This window comes from Urocitellus parryii, chromosome 6 (genome assembly GCF_045843805.1).
Source record: "Urocitellus parryii isolate mUroPar1 chromosome 6, mUroPar1.hap1, whole genome shotgun sequence".
NCBI classification, from domain to species: domain Eukaryota; kingdom Metazoa; phylum Chordata; class Mammalia; order Rodentia; family Sciuridae; genus Urocitellus; species Urocitellus parryii.
This window is the reverse complement of record NC_135536.1, coordinates 14,670,355-14,687,573: the sequence shown is the minus strand read 5'-3', so window position 1 is coordinate 14,687,573 and position 17,219 is coordinate 14,670,355.

Below are 17,219 nucleotides of genomic sequence, written 5' to 3'. Positions count from 1 at the left end.
CTTATTTCTTTCTATTGTTGGTTTGGAATATTGATGTGATGGTCTGAGCTCTGGCATCCATATGGAGATGTGAATTGACCTGGGGAATAGAAAATGGGGACTGAGGTTGAAGGAGCTAGGTAGGAGCCTGCTTTTCTGATGACACCGTGGAGCTGCTATAAGGTCCCTGGACTGCTTCTCTGGTTCTTTTGTGTATGAGAGAAGCAAATATCTATCTTGTTGAAGTCCCTCTTTTTGTATGTTATATGCAGCTGAACCTAATCCCAGAGGTGATATTGAAAGTATAACAACCAGATATGGTATGGACACTGATGAGTCAGAACAGATTCTGGTCATAGTGCTGAAGTGGCAGAGGAAGGGATTGGAGTGGCAGGGGTTGCTTTGAGCTACAGATATTCCTGCCAGTGCAGAAGTATTTTCATGTTTTAACAATCCACTCCTTCACCTCCAGGCACACAGTTGAGAACCCTCTAACAACCAACCAATGAGTGATATTTGGGAATAGCTAAAAAGACAGGGGAAGCTCTTTCAGACCCTGGATGCAGCTTGAATAAAGGTTTAGAAGGTGAAAGAAGCACAGGGACTTGATGACCCCTGAGAACTGTGGACCACTTGACTGGATGGGTGGGGGAGCATTAAGAGGGCCTGGAAACCATCACTGGGAATAATGTCAAAGACATCCAATGAATCAGCTTACAGAAGCCAAAGTCGGCGAGAGGCAGATTCTGTGCCCTTGGATTTGAGGTTATAAAGAGCATCATCGGTCATTTTGGGGTGAGTGAGAAATCAGGTGACCCCAGAAGTGAGGAATCCTGGCCTTGCAGAGCCAGGCCGTGTTGCCACTATGGTGACCTTGTAAGCCATGCCTAGAGGTCAAGGAAGTCAGCACTCGGATTCCAAGGTGAGCAGGCCTGTGTGTCATCTCTCAAGGAGAAGAAGGTCAAGGTCACGTTGTAGGAAGCAGGTGGAGTGGGGGACACCATTGCTGTCATCTTTGGAGACTCCAGCCTGGGGCAGGTGCCTTTCCTTCTCAGTGTCGTGCTGCCCAGAAGCCACCAGGGTGGGCGCCTCCTCTTTCTCGCAGACCCAGCCTGCTCTGAAGTGTCAGGAGGCCCTCACTTCTAATGGGATCTGCGGTGGCACCTAAATTATTTATGGAAAGCAACTAACTCTTTGGTGGAAGATGTCCAAGAAAAAGCTTAAGCACTGAAGTAATTAGCTAATGTAATTGAAATGAAGGGAAGAGTTCAGACTCTTTAAATGTGACTCAAAAAAAAAAATGAGGAGAAATGGATTTTTCAGTGGGAGGTGACATAATCCCCATCACTATCCTAATGACTGGCTCTCTGAGTCATGCATTTAGCGAGTGCCCCCCGGGTGCCAAGCTCCTGCTCGGTCCAGGTTGAAGGTGAAGTCGACCCATTGCTACCTGCAGGCTACTTGCACCAAGTACAGGAGGTAATGGAAAAAGATGGGCTCCAAGGGGCTCGGTGCTCTGGGGAGGAAGGCAGGAGCATAAGGAACCCAGGAGGGTCGGCCCTGGAGCCGAGTTCTGAGGAGGGCAGGGCCCTTCCACAGAGCCTTGGCAGCTTCCTGAGGCTGGATCCTTCTACCTCGGCTGACACGTGGTCTGTCACGTGGGCCCAAAGGCTAGGCACCCATGCAATTACATTGGTCCCTTAGTATCTGTGGGGGATTGGTGCCGGGAGCCCCCTCCATGGGTCCCCAAATCTGTGGATTCTTAAAATGTTTATATAAAACAACCTACAGACTTCCTCCTGTGTCCTTCAAATCATCTCTAGATGACTGAGAATACCTAATACAAGGTATGTGCAGTGTAAAAAGTTGTCATTCTGTATTGCTTAGGGAGTAAGGACCAAAAAACAAAACAAAACAAAAAAATCAGTCTGTAACATTCAGTCCAGATGCAATTTTTCCCCAAAAAATTTTCAATCCATGGTTGGTTGAATCCACAGATGCCAGTTATACAGCAATATGGGGCCATTCAGGGCAGGGGCCAGCAGCCCCCCAATCTCCACAAGCCCAGAGGCGGTTGTCCAATTATATTTTGGGCGATTCTGGGCCATCCACGATTTAAATTACCTCTTGGGTTCTGTTTAAAGGAAGCATGCCAGATGATCACATTTTAAACAGTGTTTGGGATCTTAAAGGAACATCTACCATCCTTACATAAATTCACACAGCACTTTGACACATACCCTTGGGCCTAACTGGACAGCTCTGCAAGAGTATTTATCCTTATTATCTTGATAAGGCTCAGAAGAGTTAGTGGCTTGCTCAAGGGCATGCCATCAACATTAGAGAGGGGACTCCACCCTAGCTAGATGCTCTTAACTAGATAATTAATTTCTATAGAAAAGCTGAATCTACATGATGTCAGATAAGTGACAGGTGACAAATCTGGATCAGAGGGGAGGGATCAGTGATCTGGTATCATTTAGCACTGAGGTCACTCTGGGCTTTGACATCAGCTGGTGAAGGAGGAACAGATACTGCAGGGCACCCCCAGGGAGGTTTCCTGGCCAGCTGGGGACACGAAATACATACATCTGCCCAGGTTCTGCAGGCCGCAGCTCAGTCACATGGCTTTGCCTCCAGGTCAGGGGTCTGGGATCGAGTCCCGAGTAGCCAGGGGCTTCCTAGCAACCATTTACACAAGGAAAGGGGTGTCCAAAGGTTTGTGTCTCCCCGCAAGCCAGCACTTAGGACCACTTCTGATCTACCCGGGAGCGCTGTAGGAGTGCCTTTGGGCCTCACCACAGACCCCAGGAGGTTCTGCTAGAGACGCTGCTGGGGTCGGAGTGTTCATCTCCTTCCACACCCATGCGGACATGTAAGTGTCACTGTATTAGCAGGGGAGGGGGTGGTGCTTAGAAATATTTGGGTCATAAGGACCCCCCCACTTCTTCCTCCTCTTCCTCCATTTCTTGCCCTTCCACCTGCGATGCTCTCCGCCCGTGATGCTGCAGGAAGAGGCCCTGCCAGGGGCGCCCTGCATCTTCCCAGCCTCCAGCTCTGGGAGCCGTTTCTGTCCGCTGTGAACCCATCCCCCCGCCCCAGTCTGTGGTCTTGTTATCGCAGCACGGATGGACTGACAGTCCCATCTTAGGGACCAAGTGACTGCGTCCACTTTAGTGACCAAGTGACCCCGGAGCTCGGCTGTGTCGTCCCCCATCCCCCACGTTGCTCCTGGATTTCTGCCCCGCCCTCCTCTCCATCTGGCCACGCCCCTTTTGGGTCTTCCAGGTCCCTGCTTCCCCCAGCCTGTCCCCTCCTCCCAAGCTCCCTGCTCTGCCAGTGATGCTAATGGAAGACCAGGCAGTGCCCCTGCACCCTCATGTGCTGCCCTGGGGACAAAGGCCAGACTCCCCTCCCTGGCACTGGGGTGGACTCCGTTTGGCCCGGTCACGTCTCCACCCTCATCCCTCACTGACCGGAGTGCCCCACACACTCTGGCTTCAGCCCTCTGAGCCTCTCCCTAGTCCTCGCTGCACATTGAGGACTTTGCTGTGCCTTTTCTTCTTTCTGGAATGTTCTTTCCTTCTTGCATTTGTCAACTTCCTAGTTCCTCCAGGTGAGGCTCAGAAGCCACCGCCCCCTTCCTCCCTCCTGGATTCCAGGAGGCCAGGCACGTCCACCATTCAGCCTCTGTGCCCCCGGAGGTTGCCGCCAGACCTGCCCCTCCTACACCGCCTTGCGGCCCCCTCTTCCCTTGGGCGTCCCCCTCCCTGGACCAGGCGTGAGCTCGTATCAGCATGGCATCTCCTCACCCAGGGGCTGGGCCCTCCCCTGGCCTGGGGGCTTGGCTTCTATGCCCGCTTCTATGCCCGTTTCCCTCGGTTGACCTGTCAGAGACCTGGCCTCTCTGTGAAGGTGGGCGGCACTTGCCTAGTCTTTGGTTTCGACCCCTGGGAGCCTCGTAAACAATACCAATAGCCAAGTGCCACCTCGTGACTCTGACTCAATTGCTGCCTCAATTCTAATGCGGTCAGGGCTGAGGACCACGCGGAAAGCCCTGGGTTTTAGGGTGCGTGTCCCCTGGGATCTTTTCTAAGTGCCTGTCCCCAGTCAGTGGGGTGGGACTGGAGTGCCGCGTCCCTCCCAGCTCCTGGGTGATGGCAGCGCTGCTGGCCATGGGGCCCTGGCTGAGCAGAAAGGACTTGGATGACCTCTTGCCTCTGGCCTGGCATTTGATGCCCCCAGCTGGGAGGGGCAGGCTGGAGGCCTGCAGGCCAGATGGGAGGTGAGGGGGCCGAGGGGCCGTGGTGGGGCCTTGGGGGTGGGGCTGCCCTGGGAGTTGTCATGGACACTTGGGCGGGTGCAGCAATTCCTGGCACAGCAGGGGCAGCTGGTGGAGGTGCTCTTAGGTTTGCAGTGCCCCAGGGTCTCCTGGTCCTGTCGATCCTAATGGCTGGTGCTTGCCATGTGCCAGGCACTATTCTAGACTTTTCTTTTAGTAACTTATTTAGTCCCCTCTCCCATTTTATAGATGAGGAAATACAAGCACAGAAAGATTGAATAATTCACCCATGGTCATGGGCCAGAATGTAGGCCCAGGCAGGCTGGCTCCAGATGCTGTGTGATTCACCCCTGGTCATATCCCTCTCTGAGTCAATGCACATGCATGTATTTGTCCATTCCACCAAATATTTAATGAGCTTCTGTCCTGAGCCAGACTTGGGCTTGGGCACTGGAAATACAAGGATGTCACTGCCCATGACGGAGCCCTGGAGATGGACCTGGAGGACCCAGGGCTTGTCTGGCTGTCCCACATGGAACTCCAGCACCCACCCCCAGCAGATGCAGACCCTAACATTGGCCCCAGGCTGAACATGTGCCTGCCGAGTGGGGGGATGGCATCCAGCCACCCCAAGGCTCTGAGCAGGAGGCAGCCGAGCAGTGGCCCCTGCCCCCATCCACTCGGCTCCTTCCTCTCCCATCCCAGCCTCCAGGAGTCAGTCCCCATCAGTCCCCATGCCCTCCCCAGCCTTGGAATCTCATTGTTGCAGCCCACGGACCACAAAACTGCTTGTGTCTTTCACAAAATCAATCCCACTCCATTATTTACTAATTGCTTAGTTATTGTTTTGATGGATGGAACAGGGCACCCAGGCCTCTGGGTTCCTGTAAAACAAATTGACTTTCAGCCTCGCCGCTCGGTAAACAGCGGAGCTTCACCTTGGGAACCCCGGGCCTGTGTACTGGGACATCTTGTTCCTTGTGTCCCTTGCTGCTGGGTACTGACCCTGTCACTTATTTCAAGTGGGCTCTCCGGAGTAGCTGCCCTGCCAGGTAGACTCTACCGCTGGGGTCAAAGCTCCTCTCTGGGGACCCCGGTTGCTATGGGGCTGATCCCCTGAGCCCAGACTGTAGTGCTGGGAAGGGGAGATTGGGAGGGAGCTGTTCTCCAAGCCAGAGGGAAGCGGACAACCTGGCCTCACCAATGCAGCCCTGTCCCGGCCCAGTGGGCCACCATGTCGATTGGTATCATTGGTATCACTGCCACCGTCTGAGTTTCATTCATCTCTGTCACCCCAGGAGCCAGGGGAGGGCTTGAAGGAGAGGATTATGGCATGTGTCCTTGGGAGGAGAGAGCCCAGGGATCACAGTTCCAGAAGCCGGCATCCATATTCTTCTGCGTTAGCGCCATGCGTTGACCCTTGCTCCCAGGGGACACGTTGGTGAGCGCGTTTCCCGTGCAGCCTGTGCCCGGCTTGTGTTTATTCATAGTCAGGGTTTCCATCTGCCGAGATCTGGTGGGGTGTTGCAATTTATATCACAAACTCTTAGGGGCCATTTACCATGAGCTGGGTCCCGTTTTAGCTGTTGATGCGAATGGTCCTCACGATGGCCCCAGGAAGCAGATGCCATCTTAGCCGTCCTTACAGAGAGGTTCTGTGAGCCTGTGCAGCCTGGGGAAGGAAGGAGCTGGGAGCCCAGGCCAGGCAGCGGGTCTTCTCCTTCTTGGCCGCTGCCTCCATCACATCTTGAATTAGCCTCTGCACGTGCTGATCCTGCGCCCAGCAGAACCCCTCTCTGAGCATGCTGCCCCTGAGCTGGGTCTGTTTAAGTGCCTCCGAGTTATTGATAAGCACAGGTATCAGGAATCAACGTCCCACCTCTTGGTGCACATGTAGTGTCCTGCAGGAAATAAATCCACCTCTCACAGTCATGGTGAGAATTTCACGGTGGGGTGGGGCAGGGAACTGGATGCAGACTTGTCCTGTTTTCTCTGTAGTGTGGCAGAAAACCTGGGCCGTCCCTGGGAGAGGAGGGTCAGCTCCGTCGTTCATTTTTCTCCTCTTAACTTGCGTAGAGTATGGTCTTCAGCCTGTGGATTCTTAAGCCGCAGTCCACCTCATGAAAAGCAGCGAGTTGGCAGGCCCAGTTGCACCACGGTGTAAGTGCCATACACCCAGGGGAAGAGGGGCTGCTGTTAGCCCTTCACACTGAGGTCCCTTGACCCAGGACGACCTCAAGGCCAATCGTTAAATAATGAGCAAATCTTCATTTCTCTCCTAGTTATTACATAAGGACATGACTCAAGGGTCTAAGAGAGTATTCCTGCACCCAAATGAGTCAGCCCCCTGGCTCCAGGGTACACCCTCCCCCGGTGTCTGTGGGATCCAGGAGCTCTTACCGTGAGCCAGTCATGTTCACGCAGACGAAACCTTTGGTATTCAGACAAACCTCCAAAAACACCCACAGAAAATTATTTGATTACATAAATACATGCTCAGGAGCACAAACAGTTCTCAAATACACTTTTATGTGTGGTATTAAGTTCAGAAAGGTGAGCTGTGTTTAGGTTTACCCAGGGGGACAAGCCCAAGGTTGGTTTTAATGGATCCAATAAACTCTGAAGGGCTCACAGCTCCTTCCAGCAGTCCCGCTGCCCTTGCTGGTTGGCCATTGACCGAGTAACAGGGTGGGCCTGGCGGCTTGAGTGATCCTTGGATGGCTTGATTGCAGGGTGGGTAGACCCAGGGGGATGTATATCCCCCAAATAAGCATTGTAAGCAGAGAAATTTAATAGGGGAAGCACTGGGTCTCAGAGAGATCACAGCCTTCACAAATAGTTAGCAGTGGAGCTGGATCTAAAAATTGGGACTTTTGGGGTGGGGTTGTGGCTCAATGGTAGAACACTTGCCCAGCATGCGTGAGGCACTGAATTTGATCCTCAGCACCACATAGAAATGAAAAAATAAAATAAAGGTATTGTGTTTATCTACAATTAAAAATATTTTTTTAAAAGAATCTGGACTTTTGATAGCTGGTGCAACCTACTGAATGAGCTCTTTATTCTTTGGTGTATTAGGTAGCCATTGCCACATAGTGCTGAGTAACAAATAGCCCCCAAGCCCTTAAAACAATAATCATTTACAATCACATTCACACTCTGCAGGCCAAGCACACCTCAGTAAGGCTGGGCTGGATTCCAGCATTCAGGCCCCAGGCTGTTGGTTGAATTCCTGTCTCCACATCGCTCATCTTCAAGCGGCCACCTAAGCCACGTGGCCTGCTCCACCTGTCTCAACCTAGGGCTCAGACAATATTCCGGTGTCACTTGGGCAAGTTCCACAAAGTCACTGGGTGGGGATGCATGCCCCAGCCACCATGAGGCCCAGGTGAGAATGGGACCAAGCCACTAAAGCCGTGGCCTTAGTCCACAGGGGCCAGACCTGCAGCTTCCTGGATCTGTGGCTGCCCCTGCCCAGAGGACAGGACTGGGTCTGTGAAAAACTGAAGCTCTGTCCACTGAGGCCCGTGAAGTCCCTTTTATCATGAAGATTTCCAAATATCCGGAGTAGTTGGGAGAGTGGCACAGGAACCGCCACAAACCCAGACTGAAACTTCCTCGGTGTTTGTTCCACCCATTTGTAACTAATGACCACAACAGTGTCATCACTCCCCAGCTCACGCTGAATGCTGCACAGCTGCGGCCTGAACTCCCTCCTCATCTCCAAGAAGCCCTTTCATGGCTGTTGGCTGGACTGAGGTTCAAATCAGGTCCACCATTGCCTCTGGTCAGCACATCTCCTAAGACTCTTCCCACCAATGGTGCCTGCCCCTCCTTGGAAAAGGGCCAGTTATTTGTCAGAGACACTCTTCTCTCCCCCTGGACTGGCTGGTTGGGTCCTTGGGCTGTTTTCCTGTGAGTGCACTGGGTCTGGAGGAGGCTCTGACCCAGGGGACTGGGGACCCTGGGGACCCCCGGGATGCTGAGTAATGCCAGTGAACACCAGGTCTCCTTGACGTTAGGGACGAGGCTGGTCCCCAGGTGGTGGTGGGGTCAGCCGGCCTGGTCGCCGTCCTCCGTGACGGCTTCTCTGGCCATTTCTGGTGGCCTGTGAGAAGACAGACCCTCCAGGTGTCGCAGTGACGACATTCTGCCACTTTTCCTGCTTTCATGGGCTGCGCTCTTCTCTGAAGGGAGCTTTCTCACATCCACTATCTGGTAGAGGACTCGCACAGGAATCGTGACAGATGCGTTGTCCTTGCCCCTCCAAAGGTGGTCAGTAGGGATTTTTTTTAAGTGTCATCATGACTAGTAGATTTTTAAAAACATATCACGAGTGTTCCGATTCCCTGAAGTCGTCTTACTCTCCATGATCCACGTTCCAGCGGGAGCTCATTCAGGTTGTTTCTTGTGTCCCACGGACCTGCTCCTGGAAAACCTCCATCACTTTCTTGCTTTTAAGCACAAGCAGATGATCCAGGCTCAGGCTGTACATTTTCTGCTCCAGCCCTGGCATCAGCCCTTCTCCAAGGAATCCTGGTTTTGATTTTGTTTTGTTACTGGGGATTGAACCCCCGGGGCCTTACCACTGAGCCACATCCCCAGCCCTTTTTATTTATTTATTTTGAGGCAGAGCCTCTCTAATTTGTTGAGGCTGAACATGAACTTGTGATCCTTCTGCCTCAGTCTCCCAAGTTGCTGGGATTATAAATGTGCGCCCCTCACTGTGTCTGGCCAACTCTGGTTTTTGTGATGGGAAATGGTACTTAGAGATCACAGTCTAGAGGCTAAATGTGTTTATTGCTTGGGTTATTACTGCTTCCAAGGCTCTTCAGTGAAGAAAGCTAAGGAAAACATTATTTTATTTTATTTTATTTTTTTTTAGAGAGAGAGAGAGAGAGAGAGAATTTTTGATATTTATTTTTCAGTTTTTGGCGAACACAACATCTTTGTATGTGGTGCTGAGAATCGTACCCGGGCGGCACGCATGCCAGGCCAGCACACTACCGCTTGAGCCACATCCCCAGCCCCAAAAAAATTATTATTATTTTTTTTTATATGAACCAAAGCCTTTTTATTTTTTTTATTTTTATTTATTTTTTTGTTAAATAGTACAGGAAACCTTTCTTTTTTCTTTTTTTATTTTTATTTTTTTATTATTGGTTGTTCAAAACATTACAAAGTTCTTGACATATCATATTTCATACATTTGATTCAAACGGATTATGAACTCCCATTTTTACCCTATGTACATATTGCAGATTCACATCGGTTACACATCCACTTTTTTACCTACTGCCATACTAGTGTATGTTGTATTCTGCTGCCCTTCCTATCCTCTACTATCCCCCTTCCCTCCCCTCCCCTCCCCTTCCCTCCCATCTTCTCTCCCTACCCCATCTACTGTAATTCATTTCTCTTGTTTTTTTCCCCTTTCCCCTCAATTCCTCTTGTATGTAATTTTGTATAACAATGAGGGTCTCCTTCCTTTACCATGCAATTTCCCTTCTCTCTCCCTTTCCCTCCCACCTCTCGTCCCTGTTTAGTGGTGATCTTCTTCTCATGCTCTTCCTCCCTATTCTGTTCTTAGTTGCTCTCCTTATATCAAAGAAGACATTTGGCATTTGTTTTTTAGGGATTGGCTAGCTTCACTTAGCATAATCTGCTCTAGTGCCATCCATTTCCCTGCAAATTCCATGATTTTGTCATTTTTTAGTGCAGAGTAATACTCCATTGTGTATAAATGCCACATTTTTTTTATCCATTCATCTATTGAAGGGCATCTAGGTTGGTTCCACAGTCTAGCTATTTTCTTAGCAAAAGGAGATCTGAGTTAATGCCAACATTCAAAATCAATTATAGAGTATAGGGCAATACTTTGACTTCTTATTTATATTTATTTCTCTAACTCCATACTTTCTCTCCCCCTTTCCCTCTCCCCCTCCATCCTCCCCCCCCCTCTCTCTCGTATTTCATCCATCCATCATCCATCCATTCATCCATCCACTCACACACATAAGAATAGTTTCAAAATAACCAGATCAATATTGTCACTAACCACATCCAATGTAATGCAATTAAAGGTTGTTTTGTGTATAGATATATACTCAAAATAGTATGCATAAAGTCAATTGAAACCTTTTTCACCATATGTTCACACTAACAATTTGATGTAACCATATCATGTAGAATTAGGTTCATTTCCTTCAGTTTAGTATGTGATTTTAAAGAATATTTAGAGATTCTTTGATTTTTTTCTTCTTTTTTTTTTTCTTTACTTGATCTCAAGTCAAACTTATCAACCAAGATACATTCTGGAAAGTCTGAATCCAGCTTTGTTAACCTCCTTTATTTTATGAATTTTGGCATTTTTTCAATTATGTCTTTTTGAAAATATAAATGTGTATACGAATTTCTCTGGCTGTACACACACACACACACAGTCATAGACACACACACACAAATAAGGCAGACTGTGTTCTCTATTCTGCACCCTATTATCCCCCTTATGTGTTTTGGAAATTGTTTTATAGTCTTATTTAAAGCCAGTTCTCATTCTTTTATGTAGCTGCATAGTATTCCCTTTCTAATCTATAGTTTATTCATTGATAAATAATAGGGTTATTTCCAATCTTTTCTATCACAAGTAATGCTTTAACAAATGATCCTACATACTTTTGCATGTAGGATTTTTCCTACATACTTCTGTATTTCTTCCATTGTACTTTTGGGATACATTTCTGGAAATCAGATTCCTGGATCAAAAGGTCACCTTGTGGTTTTGCTGGATGTCACTAGTTGTCCATTTCTGCTTTCCTAGCGGTGCTGTGGCAGAGTGCCTGTTTCTTTCAGGCTTCTCCAACAGGAACTGTTGTCAGCTTCTGGAGTCTTGCCATCGTGAGGAGGTGAGAATGGGAACCTTGTTTTGGTTTTAATTTGCATTTCACCATTTTCCTTATGTTTTGGGGCCATTTGCATTTTCCCCTGTGAACTGCCTATTCATATCTTTTGTCCATTTTCTACTGAGCTGTTCTTGGGAATATTAACTCTTTGTGATAGGGGTTAAAATTGTTTCACTGTGCTTAATAAAACTTTAAAAATATATAGTAAATTAAGCAGGATGTGTTGACACACTCCTGTAATCCCAGTGACTTGGGAGGCTGAGATAGGAGTATTTCAAGTTTGGGACAAACCTCAGCAACTTAGTGAGGCCCTAAGCAATTTAGCAAGACCCTGTCTCAAAATAAAAAAAATAAAATAAAATAAAAAGGGCTGGGGATATAGCTCAGTGGTTAAGTGCCCCTGGATTCAATCCCCAGTACCAAAGTATGTATAGAAAAATGACTGTTCTTTTCCCTTATTGCTTCTGGATGTGTAGTCATAGTTACGAAGGGATTTTACAAACCCAGGTTTTGAAAGAATCCACCAATGGTTTCTTCCTAATATTTGTATTAGTTTTGCATTGCTATAACAAAATGCTGGAGGCAGGCTAATGTACAAACAAAAAAGATATTTTCAGCTCATAGGTTTAATGTTCAATGGCATGGTGCTGGCATCAGCTTAACTCTGGTGAGGGCACCTTGGGCTGCATCACAGCATGGCAGAAGTATATGTGGGAAGAGACCATGTTGCAAAACAGGAAGTCAGAAAGAGGCTGAGTGGGGTCAGGCTCAGGTTAGTTCTTATGAGAACTAAACGGGGTTCCACCAGAAACACCTTAATCCCTTCTGAGAGTGGGCAGTGCCCCAATTGACCTGAAGACCTCCCGCTAGGCCCCACCTCTTAAAGGTTCCACACCACCTCCTGATTCCTTTACCAGGAGCTCAAGCCTCCAACACGTGGACCCTGGAGAAGCTTCATCCGAGTCATGGCAGCGTTATTCTAGTTTTTATAATTAGATCTGATTCATGTGAAATTGAGTGTGAGGATTGGAGGCAATTTTTTCTTTTTCTGTATGACTATCCAGTTGTCCCGACATGACATTGAAATTGTCTTTTCTCCCACTGACGTGAAATGCTACCTTATATTAAATGTCCACATGCTCTGGGGCCTATTTTCAGATCTTTGATCCATGCAACATAAATAGGATCATTTGTATTTATACACTGCTATAATTATAGAGGCTTAAAATATGTTTAATATCCTAAAAGGCTATGGACCTATTGCTCTTCTTTTTAATTTTTTTTCCTGGCTACTCATTAATTTTCTTCCATATGAATTTTATAATCAACCTCTTGACATTTTAAGAGCGGGGAATGGCATTTTTGAGGGGGATTTCTTATTAAGTCTCCATTAATTTATGGGGTATTCACTTTTTTATGATGTTGATTTTTTCCACCCACAATCATGGTGTAGACTTCAATTTGTTTAAGTATGCATTCATATCTTTGAGAGACTTTTAAAGTTTGCCTTCCAAAGATCTTAAATTTTAAGTTTATGTCTGCATTCTTTTAATTTTTGCTACTATAAATGGAGTCTGCTCTTCTGTTATTTTTTCTAACTGCTAATCTTTTATGTTTCTGAAGATGGTTGGTGTTTTCATGTTAATTTTATGTCTTACTAATTTACTAAGTTCTCATTCTAATGGCAGTTTTTTTCCTTTTTGCTCATATTCTTTTAGCTTTTCCCAATAGATATTGTCATATCATCTGCAAATACAGATGTATGTTACATCTCCCTTTCCAATTCTTATGTCTCAACTTGCTTTCCCTTGCCTAGTGTTTTGGCTAATACCTTCAACATCATGTTAAGTAGTCATGATGTGCTTATTTATTAGGGTGCTATTACTTTGTAGCTGGTATTTTGTTTGGCTGCTAGTACTTTAAGATCTTTCTAGCTGGGCACCAGCCAGTGCAATGGGATCCAAATGATGTGTACGACTGCCAAGTCTGTTCCATAAAAAAACCTCCCACATGGAATTTTCCACACACTTTACCTTCTGCTAGTTTGGTGCCGACAAGCAAGGAGAAGATGAGGGAGCCACAATGTGGAGGGGAGCTGGGTCCCTGAGTGACCACTGGGAGGACAGTCAACTGCCAATCAGGATTATGGCTTTGGAATTTCCATGAATGGATGATAAACTTCTATCACATCCGACCCGTGGTCCATGACAGTGACTAGAATTATCCAAATGAATACCACAGAAAACATGAAGCTCAAGAAACACGGCCTTTCCCTCCCATCTTCTCTCTTATCCCTCATGACCCAGCCCAAAATGCCAGCTCCTTGGTGAGACCTTCTTCAGTCTCTGCGGGTGAGGTTCATCAGTCATTCTGTCTTCTGGGCTCCCCGCACTTAGGACCAGTCCTTCCCAGGTCTCGCAGTGGGGTGTGAGTTATTTGCTTATCCTCTTCCCACCGTCAGCAAGACGTCCAGCCTGCAGCTGGGGCTCAGCAAGAGTAGCGGGTTGAGTGGGGGGTGGCACAGCTGCTCTGGATAAAGACTGAGGTTGAAATGCCCGTGAAAGGGTGTGCAACGACACACTCACCACCTCTTCTAACGTGACATTTCAAAGCAGACTGTGGGCCTAGTTATATTCTTGGGCCACTGTCAGGAACGGCTCTTAGTAAAAGCTCCTGTTTTTGCACTGGATTAGATGACACAGGTCATGTTTCCTGGACTCTTCACTTCCTACTACACCAAGTTCAAATCCTGGCTCTGACTGGAGCTGGCTGTGTGGTCCTCCGCCAGAGAGGAGAAAGGGATCTTGGGGCAAGGGCGACCCGACCGTGCACTTACGGAAGTTGAGCTGCAGCAACTGAGGTTGGGGAGGGAACCCTGGGCTTCTAGGAGAATCTAGGTGGAGTTCACATCAAATGCCCAAATCGTGGGCCCAGGCCTCAGCTCTTCCTGCCCAGGGCAGCTCAGCCCAGCAAGCCAAGCTGTTCCAAATTCCCCAAAGGCAAGGCCCATACTCCCAGACCTCCCCAGGCCCTGTATTCCAGAGGGATTCTGTCTCCCTCCCCCTACCAAGTCATACACAATTTAAACCCTTTCTACTGGAAATACCACAGTCCCATTCAGTTCTGATTTTTTTCCCACAATTATTACTTTGGTAGTGATTTTGCATCATTGCATATCAAAAGCTTTCTAAAATAGTGTTTCCTCGTTGCTTTGGGCCCCCCCACCCTCTTCAGCACCTGCTCAACCTCCTGCTGTGGATGTGGGAAGTCAGCGATACCCATCTCCACGCACCCTCAGATCTTGCTCGCTGCTCTTCTGGGAGCCCCATCATGAGAGGCTGACGCTCACATGAAGCTGGCAGGGAGCCAGGGCTGGGAGCCGCAGCACCTTTAGCAGGCTCCTGTGGTGCATGTGGAGGCTGGAAGTCTTGCAAGCTCCTTGGGGAGTGACAAAGAGCACTGGGGATGGGGATGGGAGGAGTGGAAAGGCTGAGCTGGGAGGAAGGCCGCAGGGAGGGGCTTGTGGAAAACTCCACTTGCGTCATCCCTTGGCTCTGGGTGAGGCAGAAAAATGTGGCCTGAGCTCAGGTGCTTCCTGGCGCAGGGGTCCCAGGACGGCTGGCGGGGGTGGTGGCTTGGGAGGACAGGATGGGAGGCTTGGCACTGGAAAAAAGGAACCCGGAGTGGACTTGCAGCTTTTCTTCTGACGTCTCTGTAGTGGCAGCAAATAGTTCAAAAGCATGCACTTTGGAGCCAGATTGCCCAGATCCAAATATGGACTCTATCATGACATGAGCTATTCCATGATCCAGACTTTGTCCAAGCCAGAGGGATCCACAAGACCAACTAGCCCAACAGCCTCATTTACAGAGATGTGGGAAAGGGACTTCCAACAATCCCGCTGGTAGGAGGCAGAGCTGGAGCCTGAACTGGAGAATCCAACTCCCATCTGAACCCTTCACCCAGGACATCATTGTGAATGTCGGGTAGAAACAGCCACCACCAAGTTCCCCTAGTTAACCATTCATCCCCACAGCCATCCACCTATGGGCCACAAAGTTATCCATTCATACAGTCCACTCCAGCTGTCAATCACCCCTCCCTTTCTCCCTCCTCTGTGCAGTGGTTCCTTATCCACCCAGTTACCTACCATCCTATCCATCATCCCACCTATTCCTCCATCCAACCACCACCGCCCCGTCAGCCCCGGGGAGAGGACTCTAGGGCGCTTAGATACATGACCAATAGTGTTTGCCATAGGGTACTAGAATCTGCCACGAATGCTTTAAACTTTTTGTTTCCAGTTCAAGTCAACGTGTTTACTGAATTACTATTAATTTCACAATATTGCTTTAAGCACCTCTGAGTATAAGGATTCAGAAAAATATTTCTTCCTTAAAAAATATGACATCTAAATGTAATTTGAGACTGTGGATTGGATGTTGGAGTGGGAAAATAAGAAAGTACATCATTGCAACAACTGATGACATTTTAGTATAGACTGTGGAATAGATAATAGTATATTGCTGAAATGTTCAATTTCCTGATTTTGATAACTGTACTGTGGTTATATAAGAGAATTTTCTTTTTCTTAGGAAACTCCCACAGTGTTTAGGGACAAAGGGGGAATGATATCTTCAACTTACTTGCAAATGATTTTGGAAAAAAGTTCTATGTATGATGTGTGTGAGTATATATATAAAATGCATATATAATGCAAACATTTATGTATATAAGGAGAGACAGACAGCAATAGAGAGAGAAAATGGGACAAAAGTTAGCAATTGGTGAATCTGAGCTAAAGATATAAGGGAGCTCCTTGTACTATTCTTGCCAATTTTATGTTCATTTAAAATTATATAAAATAAAAAAATCAACCCCCAGATTCACAGTCTCTTTTTCTTGAAGTTTACTGCTAGGGAAGGAACTTCAAATACATCTGAGCATAAAAGGGATGGAACTTATGAACCTGTGGGGGTTCATGTTCCCCATCTACCCCAGCCGCACACAGGGCAAGGGAAGAGGAACCAGAGGGGTGGGTGGAGAGAGTGGGGTGCGCTGGGGAGAGCTGCAGCTTTGGGGTGTGAGAACGCTGATGAAGCCAAAGGAGCTTCTGGGAAGTCTGCTGTGGCTTATGAATTTGATCATCTGTCAAGAATCAAAAATAGGGATTGAAATGCCTTCAGATTACTTTCAGTCGCTGGGCTGAGAGTCTCCGAGTGCATCTTCATGCAAAGACTGATTGACACGGAGCCCTGACTTTTATTCAGGTTATAAATGTCTATCTCTCCCCATCGATGAGAATGATGACCGAGAGAGCACTGGGAATGGGCTCTTCCTCCAGCGGCCACCGGAAGACTGTCGGATGTACAGCATGAGCTGGAAGTGACAGGGACTGGCAGCCAGGAAGAGGAATCCAGGTGAGAGAAGGGAAATCCGAGAAAGAGCAGTTATGGAGCCTTCACCCACACACTGTCCCTGCTAACGATCAGCAGCCTATTTTACAGACACAGAGATCTTGCCCAAGACACACTGCTAAGTGGCTGAACAAGGAACAGAAGGATTCCCAAGACTCCCAAAGCCACACAGCCTCAGGAAAGCATGTTCTGAGACATTTGGGGAAAATGAGAAGGGGTGGGGCAGAAGGGGAAGGCTCTGCTTGCCCAGCAGAGACCCCAGGGTGGTTATCCACCCACTATGGCAGCCATCACAAGGTCTGCAGCCCCCTGCGTGTGAGTGCCTCTCCTCAGAGACGGGAGCTGCTCCCTTCCCCGTGGCACCAGTCACATTGAAATTCAGGAGCGGGATCTGTGTCTCTGTGTGGGCAGACTGCAACTGAGAGCTCCCAGCTGCGGCTTCCTGTTCTCTCCTGACACAGGATGGGGGAGCAGCCCCTCCTCCTTGCAGACTAGAGGACTGTCGGGCACACACCAGCTGCTCAGTGACTCCAGCCTCCCTCTGCTTGGTGACTTGGACAGCAGCCTTGCCCACCTGGCCAGCCTGGACCCCCGATCAGGCTCTTCCCAGACAGGGAGGCTGAGCATGTCACCCTGGGC